Source organism: Penaeus monodon, chromosome 27 (assembly GCF_015228065.2).
Source record: "Penaeus monodon isolate SGIC_2016 chromosome 27, NSTDA_Pmon_1, whole genome shotgun sequence".
Lineage (NCBI taxonomy): Eukaryota > Metazoa > Arthropoda > Malacostraca > Decapoda > Penaeidae > Penaeus > Penaeus monodon.
In genome coordinates, this window is record NC_051412.1 from 24,666,452 (window position 1) to 24,666,684 (window position 233).

Genomic DNA, 233 nt, shown 5'->3' on the forward strand with positions numbered 1-233 from the left:
TAGGCTGGTTGATTGCCATGATAGGATGGCACGGTTTGACGGAGCTAGCCAGTGGGTGACCGGCTAGCTCCGTCGTCGAGGTGATGGCGACAGGTGTTTTGAAGGTCATCCCAGGTCAGCCATAACTGTCATCTTGATTCCCGCCGGCGTGCTAGATTTGGTGCTCACGTGGAAGCCACGTGGAGCCCGACTTGGCTTGGGTTTGTATGGAAGCCATTTTAGAAGCTTATATG

At 54.1% G+C, this 233-nt stretch overlaps 1 protein-coding gene across 2 annotated transcripts in view; it reads left to right on the forward strand.

Moving 5' to 3' along the window:
* LOC119590709 (L-galactose dehydrogenase-like) overlaps positions 1-233 on the forward strand; it is an 8,081-nt gene that overhangs the window by 7,403 nt on the left and 445 nt on the right. The window lies entirely within an intron of this gene.